Here is a 26,546-nt window from a genome sequence, read left to right as displayed (position 1 = left end):
ATTAGAATGTGGTAGTACACATCCTTGAGGTCTATAGAGCACATCCAATCATTCTCCCTTAGAAGGGGGAGAATAGATTGAAGAGTGACCATTCGGAATTTTTCCTTGGTTACCGACAGGTTCAAGCGGGAAAGGTCTAGAATTGGTCTCAAGTCCCCCGTCTTTTTAGCACCAAAAAGAACTGGGAGTAGAACCCTAATCCGAGCTGGTCTTGGGGGATGGGCTGGATGGCTCTTTTTCTTAGCAGCTGCTGAATTTCTGCGGCTGCGGCCTCCATCTGATCGGGTGGTACATCGGGGAGGTTCTTGAATCTGGGGACATGAAGTAATGGTATTTTGTACCCTCTGGATATAATTCGAAGCACCCAGCGGTCTGTCGTGATGGACTCCCACGCCGCTAGGTGCGCCGAGAGGCACCCCTGACTGACTCCAGAGTGGAGCAGTCGGGCAACCCTTCAGGGCTGCTGCGTGGGCTGTTCAGAGAAAGGTTCTCTGGACCCAAAGTTTCTCGGAGCCCCTCTGCCCCTGGGGCGGCATCCTCCCTGTCCTCCTCTGCCACGGAAGGACTGGTTGTCCGGAGCGGGTTGGGAATGTTGCGATTTCCGGAACCACATCTTCTTCTGACCCTTTTGGTTCTTCGAAAAGGACCGCTGGGGAACAGACAAGCGGACTCAGATGGCAGACAACGTCTTCCCGTCCTTCTCGCTCTGGACAAGTGTCTTGCGAACCGTTTTGCCAAACAGGGCAGAACCATCGAAAGGGGCGTTCTCAAAAGACGCTTTAAAGGGCTCCGCAAAGTCACAATGACGGAGCCAGGCCTGACTACTCATGACTAGGCCTGCTCCGCTAGCCCTAGCGGCTCCCTCGGTGGCGTGGGACAATAGCCGCATAGAGGTATTTGAAATTGATCTCAGAGTGGCCATTCGGGTGGAGTACAATTGTTTGTCCTCCGCCGACATGGACTCAGGGGGGGAGGCAGCGTATTCTTTGATAAGATCCCACTGCATCCTGATGACATGTGCCATATAGTTCAGAGAACTTACCGAGAAGGTCGCTGAACTAAAAACTCGTTTCCCTGAGCGGTCCATCGAGCGGGACTCCTTGCTCGGTGGATGGACTGAGGGGATCTCCTGAGCTAGTTCCCTCTTCGTGGCTGCCGCCGTCAACATGGTATCGACGGGGGGACCCTTGCTCCAGTGCGACCGGTCTGAGGGGGGACTTAGTATTCTGTCCAGACGTTTGGGTACTGGCTCCACGGTGTCCGGATCCTTCCACGCCCTGGTGGTAATAAGGCCCACCAAGGGGTCGGCCGGAGGGGACACCCAAGAGGTAGACGGGCCTGCTTCGAATGCCTCCAGAAACACGGACTCGTCGGAGGAAGAATTGGGGGCAGACCACCCATCTCTGATCCTCAGCATCTCCATGATGTCTCCAAAGGAGACATCCTCAGGGGGTGATCTTGGGGAGCCTTCCCCTTCATCCAAGTCTGTGTCCTCAGTTAAGGACTCAGGGGAGTCCACGTGCCTCCTCTTGCACTTATGCTTGCGGGGCACTTCCTCGGGGGGGCTGTCCGAGGAGGCCTCGCCAGCAACATCCTGTTCCAATGGAACCATCTGGGACATTGAAGCAGGCTGTCCCTTTGGCCGGGTGATGGAAGCCTGGCCCAGCAGAGAGGGAGTGCAGGGTGCAGCCGAGACAAGGGCCGGGGGTCCGGATGCTCTCAACAGAGCCCTCTCCACTACATCGAAAGCCGAGGGGGAACCACTCTCTCTGGGCCCCGAGAGTCGGCTCCCACTCGGATCCGATGAAGGGATCGGTACCGGCGCCGAGACCATCGGATCCGAAGGAACAGTGCGCTCCGACCTGGATGGAGCCGAAGGCACACTGAATCCCTCGGATCCGAAGCTCGGGCAATGGCTCCGAGAGGTCGGATCCGACAGGCTCGAGGGCAGGGTCAGATCCGAAGTACCAAGTACTGTCGGCGCCAACCCACCCCCGGCTCCAACGCTGCTCGGCTCCGAACGCTCCGAGCCCGGATAGCGGGTCAGAGAAGGAGCAATCGGATGGCAAAAAGGTGTCGAGCTCCCCCCCCAAAGGGGGGGGAGGCAAGAGCACTCCCATGTGCAGCTGGGCCTGGATGAACCTTCGCATCATCCGGTCCAAGTCTGCATCGGACATACTGAAAGTCGATCTCGAAGAGGTCACCGAGGCAGGCCTGGAATGCCGCCTCGATGACCTCGATGGAGATCGGGCCTCCTCCTCCTCGGACCCTGGGGAGAAACAAGGGGATCGGAGCTGAGGAGGAGGAGACCTAGAAGCAGTGGAGGGAGAAGCCCGCTTAGCTGGCGGGGCCGAAGCGGAGGCCTCGGCCCGCCGCTTGTAGTGCTTCTCCCTCCGTTTCTCCCTCCTGGCCTCCCTGTCCTCCGGCGCTTTAGCGGGAGTTTGAGTCCTGGCCGAAGGAAGGGGGCAGGAATGGCAGCAACCACAGCCTTTGGTAGAGCCACGGGAGCAGCGGAGGCCGGAGCCGAGTCTGGGGGTAAAAGTCCCGCCAAGACCAGCTTCAACCTCCGCTCTTTCAGTGCCCTGGGGTTGAACGCTGCACAAGTGGTACAGCCTGAGGTGAGGTGTTCAACCCCAAGGCACCGAACGCACAGAGTGTGGCCATCAGCCGGGGAGAGCTTATGGCCACACTCGGTACATTTAGAAAAAAATGGCTTTTGGGGCCTCAGCCATACTTAAAAGAAAAGGTAGTGTTACACAAACACACAGGCCCCAAAACACAACATACACACACACACTCACTAACGACCAGGGAAGAGAGGGGAAAAAACTAATTAAAAGAAAAATATTTTTACACTACAGGGAACCTAACACTTACACACTTTATATTTTTGTAAAAAAAGAAGAAAGTTGACAGAAAAAACACACTTAACTGACAATTACTAGTCAAGCTAAAAGGAATCCAGCTATCCACAAGCGCGGCAAACTAGATCTGAGGTCATGGAGGGTTGGCAGGGGATTATGGGTGAGGGGAGGAGCTAGGAGCTCAGATCCATTAGTTTGAAACAAGTTGCCGGCTCGGATACGATATCGGATCCAAGACCCACAGGTTGCTGACAAATGAACTCCCTACTTCAGATCTAGTTGTTCTAATACTAGGTTGTCTTAGCTTACTTGTACTAGGAAAACAGAGCAGTCTTTTCAATGATGTTTTATTTTTATAAACAAATTAGGAGATGTACTGACAAGCTCACATAGAGTAGGATCAGAAGATAAAATATGCCAGTTTTTTGTGATTTTTTTATCTATGCTGTCAGTACTAAAAGTCATACAATAAGCTACATCACTATAGCAGTTATTATGGGCAATCTTTCTTATGTTTTCGTTACGTGAAAAAACGGACCTCCACTACTTTGTCTGTCTGACTTAACCTCTCACATGCTTTACTAACTTCAAAAGGTTTATAACCACGTTCAATAAGCCTTCTGCTTTAAGAACATTTTTTACATAGGAAAGACCTATTTGGTTAGGTATAACCGTAAACAGAGACGCAACGTCTAACATTACCATAATCTTTGTACCAGTTTCAACATAGCTCTCAATCATATAAAACAATGGCATACTTGTCTAAAATAGGTTTTAAATGTCTTTCTGCGTGAAAGTAATACTTTTAAGTGCTATAAATACCAGTACCTCCTTTCTTAAGTTCATGATGAAATATTCTTGCACTCACATAGATTTCCTTGATGTAACCCTGTATAAGGGTATAGATGGAAAGCTGCATAATAAGAGATATAGAAAACCATGTTATACACAGTTATCTTGAACGTAATAGTATGCATCTACCACATATTTTTGAAAATGTGGTAAGAGGTCAACTTATAAGAGTTTCTAGACTTCATGACCAGGAACAAGAATTTGAAACAAATATGTGTTCCACTAGCATGGAATTTATTTGAACGTGGTTATAAACCTTTAGAAGTGTGAGCTGTCAGTGCAGCTCCAAATTTTGTTTATAAAAATAAAAAATAGTTGAAAAGACTAATAAGGGCCATAGCTATAGTGCCCTAGCCAAACACATTCTAGAGAAATGCACTAACCATTGGTTTAAGTTTATGTCAGTAGAAGTAATCTATGAAAGCTTTAGGTTGGGTGATATAACTTATGTCAAAGAAAGGGAAAGAACTAAGGTGGATTCTCAAACTATCAGCACATAGACATGCAGGCTTGAATGAATCAGTACCTCTTAAGCCAGTTCTGAAAGAAAGAATGCTTTTTAAAGCAGTATCTTGCTATGTGTGTCTTTATGGCAATAGCTCTCTTTTTCCTACCTTAAAAGAAAGCTGTGCCTTTGTATTTTAAATATTTGAGATGTTGCTGTTTTTTTGTATGGTCTGAAGAAATGATTTTATCGCGAAAGCGCTCACCTGTATTCGAATAAATGTCTGCTTGGATTTTATACTGCTCTTTGCCATTTGCTTTTTTATTGATTTGCTGTGGTGTTGTGTTGTACATTTTTGTTCATTTTACTTGGTTTGTTGTTGAACACAGCTTTGAGGTCAGCATGACTTGTTTCACTATGCTGCTTTACTTCTACGATGATTTGGATTTCATTTAAACATTTTATTTCACATTTTACAGCACAAACACTAATAGACATCTGCTAAACAAAGCAATGCAGTCTCTCAATGAAAACAGACTTGGCATTAAAACTTCTCTGCCCTTGAAACTCAGATTCACTGAAACCCAATTTCAAAGAAAATACATCTCGCCAGTGGCAGATAAAGATTAACTTTGGGCTGTTTTCAAATAAAAGGCCCCTTCCACAGGAAATATACATGTGTTCTTTGATACACCTTCCTGATTGTATCAAATTATATTCCTTGTATAACACAGTACAGTTAGCGTTTTAAATTTGTTTTGAACACTTTTCTAGTAAACAATTAAACAAAATGCATACACTAACAATGACAAAAGTGCCCAATTCAGAACATTTCCATCATAAAAGTCTATTCAAACTTCTACAACCCACCAGTATCTGTAAATATGCACAATCTCTGCGGAAGTAAAAGTCATCTAAATAATTCCACATAAAAGAGATCTGTAACTAATGAAAAGGTTACTGCTACCAAACTTTATATTTCATTGTTTCATCTAGGAATAAATTGCCTATGTTACATAAAAAGAAAATGATATGCTAGTAATATTGTAATAGGGAATGGATGGCCAAATCATTACTAGGTATCTCCGCCAAAGAGGACTTTCTCAGGACTGCAGCATCCACCCCCTTTAAAAGTACAACACAGTACAGTATCAGCAATGCATCTATATACTGTGAGAGTAGAACCCACAGCCTTCTGCATCAAAAACAAGTACACTACATGTTGTGCTATTAACAATGCAAGCAGACTCAGCATAAGCAGCAGTAAACTTCTCTTGAAGCTCTCAGCTCCTTGTAAAATCCACTTGACACCCAACAGTATCTCACAACTTTGAAGCACAAGAAATTTGGAAAAAGCCAAAATTTATCTGAGGGGGGGAGGACAAAAGCCCAAAAACTAGGGATACATTTTAAACATTGCTTGTATAATCTTGAAAAGTTGCTAGAATAAAATGCTGTGTTACCACCATGCATTTCACTGCCAACTTGCCAAGTCTTGAACCCATGACCCTGTGCACTACAGTCAGAGCAACATACCACTATGCCAAATCAGCTGTTCTTGAAAGACAGGTAGACTGAAACTTAAATGGCTATCATTTAATGAATTAAGTTCTCACCATAGCTCTTAATCTCTTAGCACAAAACACCCAGACAAATCCAATAATGGGGGAATACAGCCCCCAAACATATTCAGTGAATTCAGTTCTGTCTATAGCTCTCAACCTCTTAGCACAAAAAACCTGAACAAAGCCAATAATGGGGGGATACACCCCCAAAAATAGGGACAGATTTAAAGTACTGATCTTATAAACAGAAAAATGCTAGAATAAAAGGTTTTGTGTAACCATGTACTTTCTGAAGAATATGAAGTCTGAAATTCAAATGCCTGTCATTATTTAGTGAATTCAAAATCCAGAAAACCACAGATTTTATGAGGAACACAACAGAACAGAACAAAAATATGAGGCAAAAATTTCACAAGTGGTGGTGGATAGGGAATTCAAGCTCTTGCTACCTGCTCCCAAGGTGCAGGGTTTGAGTCTAGCCACCAGGTATACTTCCCGAGTTCTCTCTAGCCACCAGGTATATTTAACTGTGGCATTACACACACACACACACACACACTCACATGACTTGCTTAGGAAGAAGGAAGGCAGACTGGGGCCATCCAAAGCCCCAGTCCCTCACAGGAAGAGCAGCACTGTAAGGCAAATTCCAGGGATGAATGTTTGGTCACCAAGCTGTTTTGGTAGGAACTTTTATCACAACAGCACGGAAGTGTGCATTTGCACTGGGAAGGGCACTGTGCTCCCTGCAGTGAAGAGGTTTGCTCGCCCCCCACCCAGGGCAAGGGTTACAGCCTATTTAATAAGCTCTGAATGTTAAGATGCCTCTTTGTGCCCCTACTGGCCAGTGTGTGTCTGTAAAAAAGCCCAGCAGCCTTGGGTCAATAAGCTACTGGCCACCCAGTGTCCAACTGCCTAGCTTGGGTTAACTGGGACAGCTCTGTTAAGCAAAAGCTGGACATAAAAACAATCAACCTGCCAAACATGAAGTAAGGAGTGCTACACTCAGTATAGGCTTACTACGTAGCAGCTTGGAAGTAGATGACATGATGGTATGGCAGAGGCTGGACATCCTCTGTATCAAAGAGGCAAGCTGGAAGAGCACTGATGCAAAATCACTTGTCTTGGGATCCAGAGTCTACTACTTAGGTCAAATACAGACTACAAATGGTGTGGGAATTGTGGTGAGGGAGAGGCTTCAGAAGACAGTGAGGAATGCCATCAGAATTAGCAGCAAGCTCATAATAATCAGACTATAGTGTAAGGATAGGGCACAATTCATAAACGCAACCTATGCCCCACAGAAGGATTGTGACAGCAAGGAAAAGAGTGCATTCAGGCAGCAGTTGCAGGGCCTACTAGTTAAGGCGGGACAACAAGAGCTGGTGTTGATAACGGAGGACCTGAATACACATATCGGGAGTGACAAAACAAGATTTCAAAACTGCCTTGGTCAAAAGGAATAAATCAGGAGAGGCCATTTTAGACTTCTGTCTGGCAAATTGCTTGATGGTACCCAACACATGGTTCAGTGACAGAGAGAGAGAGAGAGAGAGAGAGAGAGAGAGAGAGAGACCATCACAAGATCACAAAGAGTGGCCAACATGCAACTCAGGTAGACTTCTTCTTAGTAAGGAAAGAGGACTGGAGTAGAATCAGCTATTGTAAAGTCATCCCCAGTGAAGGAGTCCGCCCACAGTGTAAGCCACAGGTTGTCACAATCAGCTGCAAGTAGTGTTCAGAAAAGGTACCAAGGTCAACATAGACTAAGCTGAAGACTTAGAAGTTTATGGGAGAAAAAAGCACACAAGTTCAAGGAAATACTCAGGGCTGTAGCACCTCAGGAAGAGAAGGAATTAAGTGGAGCTGAATATGAACTGCAGCACCTCAAAACAACATGTGTGAGGACTACAGGACATATATGCTAGTCAGCCACTAACAGAAATAAAATACATAAAGTTGGTGGTGGAATGCAGTAGTCCAGGAAGTCATCAAAAGGAGGAGTGCAGGAAAACTGGAAGATAGAAAAGATGGGCCAGCCTAAAGGAATATTGGTTGGCTAACACAGCAGTTGCAGTAGCAAAGAAAAAGGCATCAGAGGCATTCTGCCAGCAAACAAAAGGGGAGTGGGTGAAAATGATTTAGCAGATGGCACAAAGAAACTAACAGGTTGCAAGACAAAGACAGAAAAATAAAGAAGATGGTTATCACATACCCTTTATATGCGATGCCATTAACAACCTGACTTCCAGCATCTTCTGAATGAAGAAAACCACACAAAAACTATACTATCCCAGATACAGCTTACAATAAAAGAAGAGTCCATTCTCAAACAGGTAAGAACAACACTATGGAAAATGCAGCCAGGAGAAAGCAACAGGCTTAAATGAAGTCATGGCAAATGTAATAAAGATGCGGGCAAGTTGGGGAAGAAATGGCTCTGGAGGGTACCCTTAGCAGCATGGAGAGAAAGGTATGTGCCAGATGACTGGAGAATACGCATTCTAGTGCAGCTGTATAAGAACAAAGAGAAGAGCCACAACTGTGGCCAGCATAAACTTTTAAACTAATGTCACACTGCATGAAAGTTCTGGATAGGCTGACTGATAATGAAATGCACAGAGTATCAGAAAGCACAATGGAAGATGAGCAGTTCATCTTCAGCTCAGGATACATCATAATCAACCCAGTGTTGGTAGCGAGACAGATACCTGGAAAAGCTAGAGATGAGAAAAAAAAAAGAGTACAACTGGGCTGTTCCTAGACTTGGGGAAAGTAAATGACAAAGTTCCAAAAAACCTCAACAGTCCTGTGATAGTCTGAAGTTGCGAAAACACTGGTAAAATTAATGCAGGTAATACAAGGACCCAATAACAAATGTACGGACGGTGTTGAGACTCGTATATGGGACCCCAGTGGAAGTGAGTATACATTCTGGTTCATCTCTGAGCACCGCTGCTGTTTGCAATACTGATGCACTACATTAGCAAACATGTCAGAAGGGACAGATCAACAAAGCTGCTGAATGCAGACAATTTGGCATTACAGGCAGACTCTGAACACAAACTTCAGAAAATGATATTGGAATGGAATGCAAAATTGAAAGTACATTGTCTGAAGGGTGAGAAGTACACAGAAGGGAATGTAAGTGCATGCATTTAATTTCTAATACACTTTTATGCAAAATGAAAATTCATAGCTTCCTTCAGTAGGTATATGTTCGCTTGCTTACTGCCTAATATTAGCAAATGCTGATAGGAAGACTGAGATTAGTTCTGAGGACAAAATTCTATCATGGAATTTGGAACTCATGTCTAACAGGGAATACAATAAACAAGCAGTTATGACATCTTAGCAAAATTAATGCTGTAATGTTCATTTCTAATTGGTCATTGGCAGTTTCATAATTGTTACAATAATGCTGCTTTTAATGAAAAAGATACAAAAAGAAGTTATGTACTTACCATAACGTTTCATCTGTATTATCCATTTTCACTCCTCCTCAATGACTGGGTTCGGATCTGACTTTGCCACATTTACAGAGTGTGGAACACTGAAAGCTCTCGAGCTCCTCTCCTTTCCATAATGCATCATTCCCCTACCATATCTCAGATCTTGTTTGCTGACTTTAATGAATAAAAGAAATTTATCTATACCAGTACCTGGGGGCTCAAAAAAAGGAACAATGGTTCCTTTACCATCTTCTGATCCTTCCAGAGTTAAACTGGGAGGTGGTTGGAGGGAGGGGAAACTGATGAAGAATGAAAATGAACAACACAGATGGAACATTACTGTAAGTACATAACTTCTTTATCTCATGTTGTCATTTTCATTCATTCCTCAACGACTGAGACAGAGTCCCCAGCTACCTCAATCCCAGGAAGACTCAAAAAAGATGTTCCTGAGCACCACTGAGCTGAAGGCTGCTCTTCCTCCACTGACCAGATCTAACTTATAATGAGCAATAAAGGTATGAAGGTTAGCCCAAGTTGCAGCTGCACAAATATTATCCAAAGAAGATCTGGATAGAAATACTTCGTTGCCATAGACCTTGTGCAATGAACTTTTAGAGGTTTTGGAAAAGACAATCCCAATTTGCTGTAAACAAAGGAAATAAAATCCATTAACCATTTGGCTAAAGTCACTTTCGTAACTGGCTTACCCAATTATGAGTAAGAAAAGGAAACAAATAATTGACATGATTTCCTGAAAGCTTATTTCCTCTGAAGATAAAAACCTAACAGTATATGGACATCTAACACGTACAACATGTACTCTCCTTTGTTTAAAGGACGGATGGGTTGGTTCCTAAGGATACCTTATTCTTTTTTTTTCCAAACACCTTTATTGAAGTATCACTTGTGACATAAGCAAATTTACATTCATATAAAAGTAGTTACATTATAATTAACATAAACATTTTCCTTCACATTTATTTCTATATATCTTATAACCCAAGTAACATTATATAAATTAATCAAGTCCTGCTTTTTTTTTTTTTTTTTTTTTTTTAAACCAGAAACATCTTTATGAAACCATCACTTACTACATAGGCAATCCTACATTTCTACAAATGAAAACAAGCCACACCAACACAATCCTAGTTGCAAGCATTTTATATCACAAACCATACTGGCACACTCCCAGTGCAAATATTATACATTACTTAGCAATCTACCCAATCTTTTTCAGTCAAACGTTACATAGCTCATTTTAAGTCCTGCTGCCTTTTAAAACTCATTCTTCCCTTGTATGTATTGTTCCCACCATTCCCATTTTTTTCAATGCATTTTGCTCCTACCCTTTTCTAAATATCTCAATTCCACTTGTTTTATCTCTGTTACTATATTCACTACTTCTAGTATAGTTGGTTTAGATTTGATTTCCATTTTCTAGTAACTGCTTTTTTGGCAGCCACCATTATTAGACACAGTAAAGTCTTACCATGCCTAGGCAATTCAGATTCTGGGTCATAGCTTAGAAAAATCAACTGCCTCATCAGACCAATCTGCCCACCCAGCATCTCAACAGTGCATCCCGCAGGGAATCCCTGAAGTCCACCAACTCAATGCACTCCCAGAAAATGTTTCCAATTACCTCTTTCTTCTCCGTCACACCTCCAAAATTTGCTGTCTGCCTGAGGAAAACTTCTCTGGAGTCTACTTGGGGTATAGAAATATCTATGCAAACATTTCCTGGCAAAAATCCAAAATCTTCTAGACTTTGTTGCATATTTAAGGAGATATACATATATCCTCCCATTGTTTCTTTGTGAATTGCTAATCCAATTTCTCTTCCCAATACTTTCTAACCTTCTCTGAGTGAATCTTATAGTTATTGTGCAATATTTTATATGTTCTACTAATTATTCCTTTTTAATAGCAGCTTCTGTTCTAGATACTACTAAAACTCTACCAGTGCTGGTCTTTTATTTAAGACCCCCCCCCTTATTTTTTTTTCTCTTTGCCTATACTCTGATATCAATCCCTGACAGGAAGGCAGTCTCTAACCTGTAGTCCAAATACATTCGTGGCATCTTCCCATTCTATCATCTTTCTCTCTCTAGTTATTTGGTCCCAATACCTTGGATCCTTTGCAAGTTTTTTCCAATAAATTCCAGACCCCTCTTGCCTATTGTCTATATCCCTAATTGCAGTCATCCTTATTGGCAGAAGCTCCTTTCCCCAATCCCATGTTGGCTTAGTTCATAGAATACTTTCTACTACTTTATGGATATAATATTATGTATGATTATTACTTTCCTTAAAAGCCTGCATCCAAAATCCCAGCCTCTCCATGTTTCTTGAGCTTCCCCCCATGCTTCGTCATCATCCCTTTCCACAGTGAAATATAGTTTTCTGCTTGTGCTATGTATAGGAATCTTAACCGTGTAGCTCTGAAATACCCCTTCAAATTGGGTAAACCCAATCTGCCTGTTCTACTGGAAAAATCAACATATCTCACTTGACTTTTGCCGTCTTCCCATCCCAAAGTCCTTCAGCATATATTTTTTGTTGCTTTCCACATCTGAATACCTAGCAACTGTATTTTGCCTGCCTTTCTGTTACATTGAAGCTGTTTTTACTGCATTTAACTTAATATTGCACTTGGAATCCTTGTTTGTTACTATTTGACTGTATTTGTAGCAAATTCTTCTGTGTAAGCTGTAGTAGCTGATTCATAGCATTTATAAGTGTTTGCTGTACCTGTTTCTGCCTGTTTTGTGAAAAAAAAGAAAAAATATCTCTTGTTTTTCCTGCTTTACTAGTTTAGTCCAGTTTCAGAGTTGCTGATTCCTGGGCTTTGGTTGTAGTTCCTGTGTACTGTTTCCTTGCCTTATTTGGGGGAAGGGAAGCTACCTTGCTTTCCTGCTTTACTAGTTTAGTCCAGTTTCAGAGTTGCTGATTCCTGGGCTTTGGTTGTAGTTCCTGTGTACTGTTTCCTTGCCTTATTTGGGAAGGGAAGCTACCTTGCTTACCAGTGGGAGTGGGAAGCATTGAGCTGCCCTTTGTCCAGTTTTGTGAGGTTTCAGCCAGTAACTAGTAGTTAATTGGTCGTTTTGGGCCAGTTTCTAGCTTTTTCCAGCCCCTGGTATAAAACTTTCAGCTTGTACCTACTCAGCACAGACTCCACGTGGGCCAGCAGAGTAATCCAGGCTGCAGAGAGCTGAATAAGCGACTTTTCTTGATACTAAGTATATTTTTTGTTGCTTTCCACATCTGAATACCTAGCGACTGTATTTCGCCTGCCTTTCTGTTACATTGAAGCTGTTTTTACTGCATTTAACTTAATATTGCACTTGGAATCCTTGTTTGTTACTATTTGACTGTATTTGTAGCAAATTCTTCTGTGTAAGCTGTAGTAGCTGATTCATAGCATTTATAAGTGTTTGCTGTACCTGTTTCTGCCTGTTTTGAAAAGAAAAAAATATCTCTTGTTTTTCCTGCTTTACTAGTTTAGTCCAGTTTCAGAGTTGCTGATTCCTGGGCTTTGGTTGTAGTTCCTGTGTACTGTTTCCTTGCCTTATTTGGGGAAGGGAAGCTACCTTGCTTTCCTGCTTTACTAGTTTAGTCCAGTTTCAGAGTTGCTGATTCCTGGGCTTTGGTTGTAGTTCCTGTGTACTGTTTCCTTGCCTTACTTGGGGAAGGGAAGCTACCTTGCTTACCAGTGGGAGTGGGAAGCACTGAGCTGCCTTTTGTCCAGTTTTGTGAGGTTTCAGCCAGTAACTAGTAGTTTATTGGTCGTTTTGGGCCAGTTTCTAGCTTTTCCAGCCCCTGGTATAAAAGCAGCTAAACGCGTTAAGCCTTGATTTAGAGCGAGCTGCCACTGTTGCACACTAGGGCAGTGCGGTTAAGCAGGTTTAAACTATTCGGCTACCTAAAGTCCACTCTTCAAATTTTCCCTTAAAACTACCTTCCTCGAACTATACTACTGATCAAATCAGCGTATCCTATAACTAAAAAGATCAACTCTACTTGACTCCAAGTAGACTATTCTCTATCTATTAAACCTAGCACTTGCTCCTACAGTACTTATTACCTTGATACGGCACTCTTGTCATAGATAGTACCCCAAAAAGGCAACCCCCATTTCTCGGTCACCCACGTCCCCGGAATCTTTTTTAAAGTTTTTCGTCTACCCTTCTAGCATGTCGAGGGATCAGTTGCTAGTGTCCTCTCCTGCTCAGCTGGTGAACCTGGGAATATTGAGGCAATGTTTCAATTGCCTCATGTACACAGACAACCCTTTCCTCCTCCCACAAAACACAAATACATGCGAGAGATGCAACTATACGGCCAAGCTGGAGGCTGAGCTCTCTCAACATAGGACTGGCAAGACCAGTCAGGAGGAGAAGGTTACCACACACACTATAGACCCAGTCTCACATAGTACCATTACAACCTCAAATCATACACATAAACACACAAAGACATACTCGGAGGCTCTGATCAAAAATCTACCAAAACAGCAGAGGCCACCAAAGCAGACACCCAAACAACCACCACCTCAGAACACAACACCCGCAACACATAGACCTCACAGTCAGAGTGTCAAACAGTCACAGCCCTTAAGGCCAAACACAATGCCAGACACACTAGTCATTGGTGACTCCATAGTCAGACACACTGATGTCCCGCTCACCAGACTGAGTAAGGAGAAGGTCACAGTAAGCTGCCTGTCGGGCGCTAGAATCCGCCACATAACGCAAGCACTCAGGTCTCTCAACAGCAGGTACAAATATGACTCAGTCATTGTCCACGCTGGTGTAAACGACCTGAGACGCACCTCCTTGGACTACATGAAAAGAGACATTGAGGAGCTCTCTGATTATGTAGCCCAGGCAGGTATGACCTTGACCTTGAGCAGTATCCTACCTTCACCAAGAATGATGCCACAATACAGAGATAAGATGATCAGCTTTAACAATTGGCTTAAACACTGGTGTCATTCAAAGGGGATCCAGTATCTGTCTGCCTGGGATGACATGCTGGACAAGCCACGCTGCTTCGCAAGGGACGGCTTGCACCTGTCACCCTGGGATTCGGATATTGGCAAAGGCTCTTGCCACCCCCATAGTGCCTTTTTAGGCAAGGCTCAAATTCTAAACCTACCACCCTAGAACACAAAAAGGAAAAAACTAAGGGTAATGCTGCTCAATGCCAGAAGTCTAAATCTCAAAATGCACGCACTCGAGGCCCTTCTCAGTATGGAGAACATCGATGTCTGTGCTGTGACAGAAACCTGGTTCAAGGCTCCTGAGAGCACCCCAGCGCTATCAGGTTTTACCTCATATCATGCGTTCCGCCCCAAAATCCGGACAATACCAAGAAAGGAGGGGGGGGTATCCATATTCATCAAGGACATCCACACCTCAAGACTGGTGGCAACGCACGATGCATCGGAGACCATCCAGGTGCAATTAACCATAGGCAAGACTGCTCTGCAAATTGTAGCATGTTACAGGCCACCCTCACAAACTCAGGAAACTCACATGGCCTTCCTGAAAACACTAGAGGGATAAATGTATCACCAAACACCATCATACTAGGTGACTTCAATTACCCTAATATAGACTGGGAACACTACTCAAGCCCAAACACCCTAGCCCAAAAGTTCCTGGAATTCATAAACTCAAATGCCATGGAACAACTAGTCACCATCCCCACAAGAGGAGATAACATACTTGATCTCATCATCACGAACATGGGAGCACAATGTTCAACACCGAAGTATACCCCTCACTGGTGAGATCAGATCACAAACTAATCTCGCTGGAGGTCCTCATCCCACCCCACCTGAAATAAAAAGACCACAGTAAAGAACTTCTCAAAAGCCGACTTCACACTTCTAAAGACTAGTGTGGTCTCATTTCAGGCCCCGAGCCATGGAAAACAATACTCAAGCCGCTGAATCACTTACAAACGCCTTCTACCAGCACCTGCAGGACTGCATGGATAAGGCAATCCTAAGCAAAACAAAGACTCTTTGTACCAAAGGCAAGCGTCCAGTCTGGTGGACCCCAGCCATAAACAAACTCTACAACAAAAGGAGGAAGCTACTACAAGATAGAGCAAAATCCTTAAAAGGTAAGACACCCTTGATCACTATAAGTAAAAACTAAGAGCTCTCATAAAATCATCCAAAGCAAATTTCGAGAGAAAAATAGCTAAAGACTCAAAAGACAATCATAAGGCCTTCTTTAGCTATGTTAGAAACCTAGGAGGAAACTCCCAGATATGCTCAGAACTAGTTCAAAATGATGTGAAGATTACTGATCCTACAGACATTGCCAACATACTGGCTGACAGGTTCAGTGCAAACTTCTCCCCCCCCAAAAGGAGAGATATCTATACCAAATGAGTGCAGCCCCCCAAACATCTCCAGCGCCCAAGTGAGAACTGCTCTCTCCAAAGCAAAAAACACAGCATCCATGGGACCCGATGGTGTCCCCGGCTGTGTGCTCCACGAATTCAATGAGGAATTAAACCCACAGCTAGGACAGCTGTTTAATCAAAGTCTTACCTCTGGATACGTACCCAGGGAGTGGCGCACTGCAACTGTGGTCCCACTTCACAAAGGCGGTGCCTCCACAGACCCTGGAAATTACCGGCCCATTAGCTTGACAAGCCTTATCTGCAAAGCCATGGAGAGGATCATAATGGACCTCATAAATAAAGACATAGGGAATTTGCAGACTTTGGATCCAACCCAGTTTGGCTTTGTCAAAGGCAGATCATGCCTTTTAAACTTGGTTGACTTTTTCAAAACAGTCACCAAAGCCATTGATGAGGGAAAGGCAGTCCATACAGCCTACCTCGATCTGGCTAAGGCCTTGATACAATACCCCACTCGGGTATCATTGAAAAACTCATCAGCTTAAATGTTAACCCATACATCACAAGATGGGTTGCAAACTGGCTGAGTGACAGAACCCACAGGGTCAGAGTTGCTGGCGCCATGTCAGACTCAAAGCCTGTCACAAGTGGTGTCCCACAGGGCTCAGTCCTGGGCCCACTCTTGTTTGGCATCTACTTTTCCAAGTACAAGCAAACACAGGAGGGTTATGGCTGACAAAGTTTGCAGATGACTGCAAACTGGGCCATAGTAGAAAACACATCTGACACAGATATCCTTCAGAAGGGTCTCACAGAAGCGGATAACTGGTGCCAGAGCCACGGCCTAAAGTTAAATGCCAAAAATGCATAGTCATACCCTTTGGGAAAAACAAGGTTACCCTAGCTACCAAATAGGTGGCAATCCACTGAGCACAGAAGAAGTTATCAGGGACCTGGGGACCCAGGTTGATAGTAGTCTGTCATTCGACACCCATGTAGCTAAAGTAGTTAGGAAGTCCTTCTACATTGCCCACCTTATCATGAAGGGATTCTCATCTAGATCAAGGGAGGTCATAGTCTCCCTTTACTCATCACTCATCAGACCAATGATTGAGTACAATGCCCCATTCGAATGTATCTGACCCGACACTTGCAGCAGCTGGAGAGGCCACAAAAGTTCCTCACCAAAAGGATAAAGGGTCTCAAAATCTGTCCTATGCTGCCCGACTGAAAGAACTCCAGCTCTATTCAGTCGCTTACTGCTTGCTCAGAGGTGACCTTTGCCTAACATACAAGGCCATGTCAAACCCAGATTTGATGAATATGCTTCACCTCAAACAATCTAGATCCATCAGAGCCACAAGGGCGGGAGACTTAAACCTCGACACGGCTATTAATAGGACGTGCTGGAGGGATAGATTCATCACCCAAAGACTCCCTATGCTGTGGAACAAAATCCCGGTACATGTGAGGCAGAGCACCTCGCTGGCCTTGTTCAAGAGAAATCTTGACCAATGGATGGGAGATCGCAGATATACCCCAGGAATTACCTCAGTGTCACTGCTCGACAGAGGCACAGCAAAATAATGGGTATAGTTCCCCATACTAAAGGGGTGGCGTAAGCCACAAAACAATGGGCTAGGCTTATAAATGCCCTCGGGCAGATAGCCTAGTATGAACCTATGAACCTATGAACCTATAAGCAAAGTCCTTCAGCACTTTATTAATTGCTATCCATAACTTCTCACTCTGGTTGATAAAAATATGCCTGACCTGGGTATACAACTAAAGGGACTAAAAACATTTTAACTGCTGACCTGGGTATACAACTAAAGGGACTAAAAACATTTTAACTGCTTGTATTTTATTATCCATAGCCATATAACAAAGCTTCCATTTTCTCAGTTTTTGTATTATCTTTTGTTTAGTCTCTTCCCACATATACTTAGCTGCCACACTAGAATCATTTAATCCATACTCCTAAATACTTAATTTTATCATGTCCCCATAACAATAACAGAATTTCACACCTCAACAGCAAGTGAGGGGGAGGGGGAGAGGCAGAGGCAGGGGCTACAGCAGGAGATTCTTCAATCTAGGGACTCCTATGAGAACGAGGAGCTTCTTCCGTTCATAACTACTGCCCAAACAACATGCATTTCCATGATGTCTAATCCCAATGCTCAAGTTTCTACTATGGCTACTATGCCCATTAATGATAATCTCAGATCAGTCCAATGTGCAGTTTTTAACCTCACTAATCGCACGTTTCCACAAGAGCACATCACTCTCCTTAACAAAGGTTTCACTTTTATTCCAGCTCAACGTGCCTCTATACAGGATGTTCTGCTTGACTTATGGTTGTACATTCGTAAATTAAACTTACAAGTTTTGTGCTCTAACCAAAGTGATTCTGATTCAGACTCTTCCATTTCTGACACCCCGTTTACCACTCCATTACGAAAGAAAAGCCTCTACAATCCTGTTTTAAATAACACTCTACACACTTTCCTAAATGTCTGTGAAGCAGACATTAGAAAAGTGCTTTCTAATGAACAGGCTACTAAATGGTTTAACATGACACCAAATGAAAGGAAAGCTTTAAAAGAACTACAGAATGACCGCTCGCTAAGAATTATGCGAGCTGACAAGGGCACTGGCCTTATGGAGCAGTCTGACTAAGTCTCAATTATTGAAAATGACCTGCAAAACAGTGACTACTTCACTAAAGTTTCCCTGGAATTTGTGCTTAAACAATTTGATTCAATTGATTTATTCCTATCTGACTTAAAACAAAGTGGCCAAATCTCACAAGATGAACACTACTTTTTGACTGTCACTCACCCTTCACTGAGGTAAACTATTCTGCATTCCGAAAATTCATAAGAATGCTATCAATCCACCTTTCCGCCACATTATTTCCAATAAACAAAGACAGAACGCATCTCTGAATTCATTGACTCTTTACTAAACCCAGTTATTCAGAAGGCTGCCTTTTTCCTTAGAGATTCCTGGGGTTTTCTAAATGAGTTAATTATGCTGCACGCTGATGTCTCCGATTGCATTTTACTTACTTTGGATGTTGTTGCACTTTACACGAACATCCCACACGATAAAAGTTTAGCCAATGTAAAGTCATACTTACTCAACACATCCCAGTTCTCGGAGCAACGCATCGAAACTATTCTAAGCCTGAATTCCACTGTTCTAAACAATAATTTCTTTTACTTCAACAACCAAATTTACCAGCAAATCAAGGGCGTTGCAATGGGGTCTAAAATGGCCCCTGCCTACATGAATCTAGTCCTCAGTGCTTGGGAATCTGAAAGCCTCATGTCCCTTCCTGGAATCCAAAATGTACTTTTATATCGCCGTTACATTGACGATGTGTTTGTGGCATGGAAAGGAACACAATCAGAATTGTATTCCTTTATACAACACATGTCCTGCAGCCTTGACTTCCTGTCTTTTGAAATTTCTGCCATAGGAGATTCTGTCTCATTTTTAGACACTCAAATCTCTCTGGATAAAACCAACAACAAAATGGTTTCTGTAATCCACAGAAAAGACACTTACCGTAATAATTTCTTAGACTTCAGAAGTTCACACCCGTTCTTCATGAAGTCTAATGTTGTTAAAAGCCAGTACATCCGGCTTTCCAGTTTAACAAGTGAGGATTCCACATTCCCAGCTGAAGCTGAGTTCCTCAAGCACCTGTTTTTACAAAGACACTACCCAGAGCAACTCATTACTAAAATTGCGAATGAAGTAATCACTTCCAGACATACCATTCACCAACCCATTCTGAAATACGGATTCACTTCTAAAAAACCACTACTACCTCTTCCTCTACCAGAAGTTGCAGCTTCCCCCTCCCAATCTCAAGGGACATGCAAGGTATCAGATCTATCTTGCAGAAAAATTGGCACATAGTTTCCACTAACAGAGACTTACAGAAATCACTTGGAAACAGCCCTGCTTTTTCATATAAACGAACTTCCACTCTACGATCAAGGTTTGAAAACAGAGACTCTCCTTTACCGGCAGCTCCCTTCAAAGTACCTGATGAACCGCAGGGAATGTTTACTTGTTTAAACTGTCTCGTCAGTACATTTTAACAGGGTCGTCTGCACACTTTGCTCATTGCAATTTTACAGTCCACCACTCCAAACACTACTTTTGTCATATTCCTAATGTGGTTTACGCTGCTAAATGTTCAACTTGCCCAGCTTTTTACATCGGGAAGACAACTCGCAAGTTGTCTGACCGAATTAAAGAACACTGCTCAGCCATACGATCTGGAGACATCAGCAACGCCCTCGGAAAACATAGCCTAGCCTGTAACAATTTCATAAAATTTCAATTCTGTGTGCTCGAATGCCTGCAGCCCTTCATAGGAGACATCAATAATCTTTTGGAACTTAAAGAGCTACGTTGGCAGCTTCTACTAGGAGCAGACTCACAACCAGGAATTAATGACAATATCAACCTTAAATGTGCTTTAAGAGGGCATATGTAACGAATGCCTCATTGTTTTTACTTTTACATTTTTCACGTTTTATAACCTTAACGAATCCACACAGACTGACTGTTGTTGAAACATTTAGTTATGTACTCACCATAACTTCAGATGTTTGGGATCCATCTCGCCTACATTCTGACTGATGGGTTCGGAGCCGATCCCTCGGCTCCGACTCGGCACGCTTATGCTATAGAGCGAGGCCTCTAATTGGCTGAGCTATCTTTATCCCAGGATGCACCACCACTAATCCCCCAGATCTTGTTTGTCCGCATTCATGCACACATGCACAGCTTGATTATATAACATTGTTAGATGTTTCAAGATGAAACAACAGGATTCGGACCTTCTGGTATCCTCTGATCTCCAAGGAAGGGGAAGGAGGGTGGGTTATTAGGAATGTAGGCGAGATGGATCCCAAACATTTGAAGTTATGGTGAGTACATAACTAAAAGATGTTATGTGATCCTATCTCGCCTACATTCTGACTGATGGGACAGCGTCCCTAGCACCTAAATCCCGGGTGGCTCATTGGAAAACACTCCTGAGCACTGTGGAACCAAATGAAGCTCGTCCTCTAGATGCCACATCTAATTTGTAGTGAGAAATGAAGGTATGCGGGGAAGACCATGTAGCCGCAGCACAAATGTCACCAATAGCAAGCTTAGAATGAAATGCTACCGAAGTAGCCATAGCCCTTGTAGAATGAGCCTTGACAGAGGTGGAAAGCTCTTTGTTAGAATAAATATAAGCTTGAGTAATACAGTCCCTGATCCATTTGGCAATAGTGACCTTTGTGACCACGTTGCCCAATTTGTTTTCTGCAAAGGACACAAACAACTGATCTGTCTTCCTTGATTGTTTGGTCCTATCCAAATAAAACGTAACTGCCTGTGGACATCTAGTGTGTGGAAAATAAATTCCGCTTTATTGGAGTATTTTGGGAAAAAAACTGGGAGCTCTAATGACTGTTGCAAGCACAAAGTAGAACAGACTTTAGGAACAAAAGAAGGATTTGGTCTGAGGGAAACTCTGTCTGTATGAAAAACCAGGTGCGGGGTTTCACTGACAAAGCTTGAAGTTCTGAAACCCTTCTGGCTGAAGTAATTGCCACTAGAAAAGCTGTCTTCCATGATAAAAACTTTAAATCACAGGTAGCTGCCGGTTCAAAGGGGGAAGAAGTCAAGGCACGTAATACTATATCTAGATCCCATGGAGGTGCAGGATGAGAAACCGGCGGTCTTAATAGAGCAGCACCTTTCAAAAAGGTCTTACACAACCTGTTGCTCATTAAGGGTGGGTCTATGGATTCATGAAAATTAGAAATCGCTGCCAATTGTACTTTGATGGTAGAAACAGAAGAGCCTTGGTTGAAAAGAGAGGTCAGGAACTTGAGTACTTCTGCCACGGGAGTAGAAATGGGGTCCAGGCTCCGGAGTTGAGCCCAGATAGCAAACCTTTTCCATTTGCTAGAATACAGTTTCTTCGTAGCAGACTTGTGGGCTGAAGACAAAATGTGTACTACATCTGGGTCTAGTGCATGTCTCCTGACTATGGTCGGAAGAGGAGGAGCCAGGCCGTCAATTTTAATGAGTGTAGGGACTGGTGTAGTAGTCCCGACTGATGAATCAGTAGGTCTGGGACCTGGTCCAGGAACCATGGACCTTCCCAGAGCATGTTTCCGAAGATAGGGAAACCAGACTTGACGAGGCCAGTAAGGAGCAATTAAGATCATCTTGCTCCCTAACAGAGACGCCTTCTGAATTACCTTGGGTAGGAGAGGAACTGCAGGGAAGGCATAAAGTAGGCCGGTGGGCCAAGGATGGACTAACGCGTCCATAGGGCTCTTCCCCGGAGCCGGGGTTAGGAGAAAAATCTTTGCACTTAGCATTCAGAGGAGTCGAAGAGGTGCAACGGAACTCCCCATTCGCTGAAAATCTGTCTTGTAATAGTCATGTTCAGAGACCATTCGTGAGGAGAAAGGATGGTTCTGCTCAACCTGTCGGCTATGACACTGGATTTGCCCGGTATGTGAGTAGCCACTAGGAAGCGTTTGGTCGAGACTGCCCATTCCCAGACCCTCATCGCTTCTCTGCAAAGAGGATAGGATCTGGTCCCTCCCTGCTTGTTCAGGTACCATACAAATGACATGTTGTCCGAGTGAACAGCAATTACGCCCTGAGGGAGGTAACAGTGAAGGGCTTGAAGGGACAGGAGTACTGCCCTCATTTCTAGGATGTTGATGTGGAGAGGTCTCTTCCGGATGCCATTTGCCCTGGACTGACCTGCCCGGGGAGTGCCCCCACCCCGTCTGGGAGGCGTCCGTGGTCAAAGTGGCCGCCGGAGGAGGAAGAACAAAGGGTCGTCCCTGATCCAAATTGGAGGACACTAGCCACCAGCGAAGGTCCCGTCTGCAAGATTCTGTGATCCATATTAAATGATTGAGAGGGAGTTCCTGAAAGGACCACTGAGCTGAAAGAAGCCACTGGAGGATTCTCATGTGTAACCTTGCCAAGGGAACTAGCAGAACTGTGGCAGACATCGATCCCAATAGTTGCATGACCATTCTGGCTGGGGCTTTGGTCCTGGGGAGTAAGGCTCGAACCTGTTTTTGTATGATTTGAATTCTGTCTGCAGGTAGATAGACCCGCATCTGGTTTGAATCTATCTCTGCCCCTATGAATCTTATTCTTTGAGATGGCCGTAACACAGACTTTGGCCAATTGAAGGTGATTCCGAGGGAATTGCTCAGTGATGTTGTGGCTTTCAGGCTCCGTAGAAGTAGATGCTTGGAGGTGGCAGTTAGAAGCCAGTCATCTAGATGCGGAAACACCTGGAATCCTAGACTCCTCAAGTGAGCAGTCACTACTGCCAAGCATTTGGTGAACACCCTGGGGGCTGTGGTGAGACCAAAGGGCAGCGCACTGAACTGAAAATGACTGCCTCCTAGGCTGAAGCGCAAGTGTCTCCTGGACGTTTGATGTATTTTGATATGGTAATGGCGTCCTTGAGGTCTATGGAGCACATCCAAACACCTTTCTCCAACAATGGGAGAATGGTTTGTAAAGTGACCATTGAACTTGGACTTCTTGACTGAGCGGTTTAGGTTGCTTAGGTCCAAAATGGGCCTCAAGTCCCCTGTCTTTTGGCATTAAAAGAATCTTGAGTAAGTCCCTAATCCGATCTGGTCTGTGGGGACCGGTTGGATGGCTCCTTTTTGCAGCAGTTTTGAAATTTCTATGGCTGTGGTATCCCGTTGACTGGGTGGCGGGTCCGGGATTCTTTTGGACTGAGGGGGGGGGACAACAGAATGGGATGGAGTAACCTCCGGCCCTAATTCGCAGCACCCATCGGTCCTGGGTGCTCCCCTCCCAGGCCTTTAGGTGCTTCGAAAAATGACCCCCGACTAGCTCCGGAGCAGCACAGTCGGGCAATCCCTCAGGGACTATGAAAGGCTGAAGAGCCACGAAAGGACTCGCGGTCTCCAGTGTTGCGGGGGCCTCTGCCGCCTCTGGGACGGCGTCTTCCTGATGAATTTCCCCTCCTCTGCCTCTGGAGGGAACCTTCCTGCTGAGAGGGGTAGGACTTCTGCGATCTTTGGAACCACATCTTCCCTCCTCTTTTAGCCTTGGGATAAGGCCGAAAGGGAGTGGAAAATCATGCCCCTACGGCAGGCAGAGTCTTACCCTCCTGTTCACAGCGGGTAAGTGTGTCTTTCACCTTGGGCCCAAACAGGGAGGACCCATCAAAGGGGGCGTCGGCGAATGAAGACTTGAAGGCCTCCGCGAAATGACACAGGCGGAGCCAGGCTAGTCTCCGAAGAGCAATGCCTGTACCCGCCGCTCTACTCGCCCCTTCGGCTGCATACGAGATGAGCCTCATGGACGAGTTTGAAATGGATGACATTGTAGCTAGCTGAGATCCAACCGTCTGGGCCAGCTCCTCAGGCAGGTTACCTAAGAGGGTATCGGATAGCTCCTTAATCAGATCCCTCTGGAATCTCGTAAAGTGCGTCAGGTAGTTCAGAGACCTCAGCATAAAGGCCGCTGAACTTAGGGTGCACTTGCCGTACCGATCCATACTCCTAGACTCCTTATTAGGAGGATGGACGGACGTAGAAGCCTCTGCTACATCCTGCTGTGTAGCAGATGCCACCACCATAGCATCCACAGCCACACCTTTCATAAGGAACTCTCTATCTGGGAGTGCTGAAAGAAATTTGTTTGGACGAGCGGGCACCGGTTCCACAGAGTCCGGGTGTTCCCATGCCCTTCGACAGATCAAATCCAAGAGCTCGTCGAAGGGCGGAGACACCCAGGAGGCGGAGGGCTGAGCCCCGAAGGCCTTCAGGAACAGCGACTCATCAGCAGAGGGAGGTTTGGACTGCCAGCCGCCTTGTTGTTTTGGGGCTTCCAGGATGTCTGCAAAGGAGACATCATCAGAGGACGACTTGGGGGACCCCTCTGCATCATCGAGGTCGGTGTCAGATGTCAAAGACTCGTCAGGGGAGTCAACGTGCTTCCTCTTGCACGTTTTCTTCCTGGGAGGTTCTTCGGAAGAGGCTTCAGAAGGACCTCCAGGAGGGGGAGAAACCCCAGCGGGGGTAACCTGAGGCCCAAGGGCTCCGCTGTCTGCAGACAGGGGAACTGCCAACGACCCAGTCTCCAAATGTAGGGAAGGAGCTGGGGAAACTGTGGAGGTAGCCAATGAAGATTTGGCTAGAGCACTCCTCATAGCCCTGAAGGCGGGACCACCAGAATCCTGGGAAGGTCCCCCCTCCGTGGCCACGACAGTAGACGGTACTCCCGCCACCGACGCACCAAGAGGGAGACTTGGGACCGAAGGTATCAATCCCGAAGCCTCACCCCCAGGGCTGAAGGAAGAAGTCCGTGCACTGAACTCTGACCCAGGAGCCGGAGTCGGAGCAAGGGTCGGGCCTGACCCTAACACCTCCACTGGTTCCACCAACACCTGCTCCAATGGTGCCGAAGCTGTTGGAGGAGGAAGTACACTAAAGGAGTGGACCATCGGCTCCGAAGCCAAATGGGCTGGAGCCGAAACCATCTTTTGGAACACCGGAGACTGGAAGAGTCGAAGGAGTACTCTGTCGATGTCCGAATCAGACATCCTGGAAGATCTTGAGGATACCGATCGGGCCCGAACCGATTTCTCCATCGGCTCCGAAGGGCTCGGGGACCGGCTCCGAAAGGACTCCACAATTATCGGCGCCAAGAAAACCTTCAAGGAAATTTCCCTCGGCGCCGATAAGGACTTCGGCTCCGAGGGGGAAGTGTCTGAGCCGATGACCCTTATCGGCTCCAATATCAGTGGAGCCGATGAGGGTGACCCGCCTCTTGATGCCCCAGACCTCGGCTCCGAAACCAGAGGGGTCGAGGCTGGAGGCATCGAGGCAGACCATTCCGACCTCGGCTCCGAAGTCCGTGGAGCCGATGGAGAAGTCTGCTTAGCTTTTTTAGCCGTCGGTTCCGACTGACTGGTCGGAGCCGGCGCTTTCCTCTTCTTAGAAGGAGACGGAGAGGAAGATAAAGCCTCCTCAAAAGAAGGCTTGATTAATCCTTTGAGGATTAATTTGTTTTTCCTCTCCTGGAGGACTCGGGAGGAAAACGCATGGCATACACTGCACGATTCCTGGAGATGTTTGGCGCCAAGACAATAGACGCACGAGGAGTGGTCGTCCGTTATGGACATTTTGAATCCACACCTCGTGCACTTTTTAAACCCGGAGGGTTTATGTTCCTTAGACATAGTTGTACAGAAAAAAACAGACCACAACAGTAAACTTTAAGACAGGTACAAATAAGTATGACAGTAATGTTTTAAACTGAAAAACTTTTTTTTTTTTTTTTTTACACACGGAAAAGAAAGGGAAGAAAACAAGGAGGGTCAAGACCCAAACGGGTACTTGACCCACACACAACCACTAAAGTAGTTAGTACAGGGGAAGGCCCCTCTAACTTAAATGGAACCTTCTCTGACAGGAAATTTTAACCAAAACTCAATAAAACAACAAGAAACACACTCGTACACAAAAAAATAGCCGTTAAAACAGCTTTTGGGTTGAAATGAATGAACTACTGACAGGAAAAGAGACTATAAATATAGTACTTAGCCCAGCCAATGTTGAGACCACGTCCAAGCTCTGTAAGCGGCAAACGAGATCTGGGGGATTAGTGGTGGTGCATCCTGGGATAAAGATAGCTCAGCCAATTAGAGGCCTCGCTCTATAGCATAAGCGTGCCGAGTCGGAGCCGAGGGATCGGCTCCGAGCCCATCAGTCAGAATGTAGGCGAGATAGGATCACATAACATCTTGCTGTTTCACGGTTGCAGCAGTTAAATGGCATATGTATGTCCTGGGTTTTCCTTCTCCCGGGTATCAGGCTCTGGACTACAACCATTTACTTCCACCACAAACTATATTCCTTGATATCATGTTTTGTATGTT

This window comes from Protopterus annectens, chromosome 4.part0, assembly GCF_019279795.1.
Source record: "Protopterus annectens isolate FY-2018-M chromosome 4.part0, PAN1.0, whole genome shotgun sequence".
Lineage (NCBI taxonomy): Eukaryota > Metazoa > Chordata > Ceratodontiformes > Protopteridae > Protopterus > Protopterus annectens.
Note: the sequence above shows the minus strand (reverse complement) of the source record.